Source organism: Thunnus maccoyii, chromosome 2, assembly GCF_910596095.1.
Source record: "Thunnus maccoyii chromosome 2, fThuMac1.1, whole genome shotgun sequence".
Taxonomy (NCBI): Eukaryota; Metazoa; Chordata; class Actinopteri; order Scombriformes; family Scombridae; genus Thunnus; species Thunnus maccoyii.
In genome coordinates this window covers 38,575,588-38,578,483 of record NC_056534.1, presented here as the reverse complement: position 1 = coordinate 38,578,483, position 2,896 = coordinate 38,575,588, and positions in this window count along the sequence as shown.

Sequence of the window (2,896 nt, the reverse complement as noted above, 5' to 3'; positions counted from 1 at the left end):
ACACACACACAGACATAAACAATAAGAGACACATTGTGGTAGAGAAGACGGGGATTAATGACACCGAACAACAAGGACTTCACATCACCTGAGGCTCTTAAACAGCCTCGCAGACACAAAGGAACAACATGCAGAGTTCAAGGTTGCAGCAACTAATAGATTTCAAATGAAAAAGTGTGGCGGCAACAAGTTTACCAAATGACACACAAAATGTCAAACAAATGTCATTCAATTTGTATTGCAGCTCATTGTTTCACTAGATTAGCAGATGCCTCTTTTGGCGAGCTCATAGCAGGATATTTTCTCTTTTAATCTCCATGAGGGGTAAGAAATTAATGTTTTTTTCACAAATCACACTCATTCATCTTTCAGTGCACAGGATTAGACAGAGTGAACACAGGCTGGTGAGACATATGTTGAGACCTCAAGGTTTTTTCAAGGTTAGCTCAAATATGCTAGATAATGCACGTGTAGGGCTTCACCCATAAAACTCAGTTTCCCAGAAGTCCCTCAGGTTTTCACACCTGAGTCTTAACTGACGCCTGTGGATCCAATGTCCAGCTAAAACTGGTCAGTGTGACCTGTGGCATATGACATCACCGCATCAATAAAAGACAATAACACACACTCCTTCAGCCTCTCTGTTGCTGCTAAAGCTCTTCTAATCAGAACAAAGACACCACGTTTTCTCACTCTCACCATTTGGCCATGGCTTAGAGTAAGATTTAACTTAAGCTTTGTTCAATACTCCAGTAATTACTAGTCTACAACTGGTTGATTTTTACTGCAAGCCACGCACTTGTTTCTTTAAGAAGTAATAGGCGATCAATTTCCCCGTTACTTTTCTGACATCGACATCTCTGATCTTCACTCCACCGCTGCACACGTGGACTCGGACAGGGACGTGATCCAGACCCAGCTGACGAGCCAGGACATAACGGGGTCGCCAACTCCGCAGCGTTGTTGGACTCGCACGACGCCGTTCAGTGAAAAGGAAACAACACGTCTTATCGTTTATTAGAGCGACTCTTTAGTGAGGGCTGACATCTGGGCAGACTTAGTTATGAAACTGTATGTTATCTGCTAAATTACATGCTAATGCTACATGTTATGGTTTTATGCTACATGCTAATGCTACATGTTATGGTTTTATGCTACATGTTATGGTTTTATGCTACATGTTATGGTTTTATGCTACATGCTGATGCTACATGTTATGGTTTTATGCTACATGCTGATGCTACATGTTATGGTTTTATGCTACATGCTGATGCTACATGTTATGGTTTTATGCTACATGCTAATGCTACATGTTATGGTTTTATGCTACATGTTATGGTTTTATGCTACATGCTGATGCTACATGTTATGGTTTTATGCTACATGCTGATGCTACATGTTATGGTTTTATGCTACATGCTAATGCTACATGTTATGGTTTTATGCTACATGCTGATGCTACATGTTATGGTTTTATGCTACATGCTAATGCTACATGTTATGGTTTTATGCTACATGTTATGGTTTTATGCTACATGCTAATGCTACATGTTATGGTTTTATGCTACATGCTGATGCTACATGTTATGGTTTTATGCTACATGCTAATGCTACATGTTATGGTTTTATGCTACATGTTATGGTTTTATGCTACATGCTAATGCTACATGTTATGGTTTTATGCTACATGCTGATGCTACATGTTATGGTTTTATGCTACATGCTGATGCTACATGTTATGGTTTTATGCTACATGTTATGGTTTTATGCTACATGCTGATGTTGTGATGTTTAGTGGTTTGTGAAAGCTCCACTTTGTTAAACTGTGTTGTTTTGTTGTTGATTCAGATTTACTGTCGTGGTGATTTCATCCAGTTTGACTTGCACGCGTTTCTCTCTCACTAACATACATGTGTGCACAGAGTGAGCACACATGGCTCACGCTCAACTCACGCCGGGGTTTTCAATCTTCCCGCCTGTTTTGCCGGGTCTTTTTGTGTGTCAGTCGGCCATATTGTTTGCAGTCCTTCTTTTGTCTTACATATGCCACACACACACATACACACACACACACACACACACACACACACACACACACACACACACACACACACACACACTACACTATTAGCTATTAACTATTAGGGTGTTTGAGTAGCATATAGAATAGAATAGTATTGGCTGTATACAGTAAAATAAAGCCTGTTATATTATAAGTAAGTAAAGTAAATAAGTCAACTGATATCATACAAAGTTCTCCACATTGCTTTCACTGTGTTGTTATTTCATTGATGCTATAAATTCAGCTCTAACAGTGTCATGATTGAACTTGGGTATCAATCATTTAACCAGATTTCACCCTTTATTTTAATAATCTAATTATTAATTGGGATACCGAGATTTAGGATGAATCATTTATGAGATTGAATCAGTGAATTGGTTATCATCTTCCAGGATGATGCCCCCGAGGTGGATTTAATGTGAATTAAATCCTATCCTCAATAATCAATTATTAATTATTTCTGATAACCAAAATTAATCTGAATAACCCCATAATCCCTCCATAGGAGATGAGAGGTCCTCTGTGCTGCTGCTAATTCAGCCTCACAGGCTCCTTATAAGAGAAAGAGAGAAAAATACTAAAAATACTACGACCATGACAACTTCAACAAGAAAGTCTCTTCTCTCAGTCTCTCAGTCTTTCTCTCAGTCTTTCTCTCAGTCTTTCAGTCTTTCTCTCAGTCTCTCAGTCTCTTCTCTCAGTCTTTCTCTCAGTCTCTCAGTCTTTCTCTCAGTCTTTCTCTCAGTCTTTCTCTCAGTCTTTCTCTCAGTCTTTCTCTCAGTCTCTCAATCTTTCTCTCAGTCTCTTCTCTCAGTCTCTCAGTCTTTCTCTCAG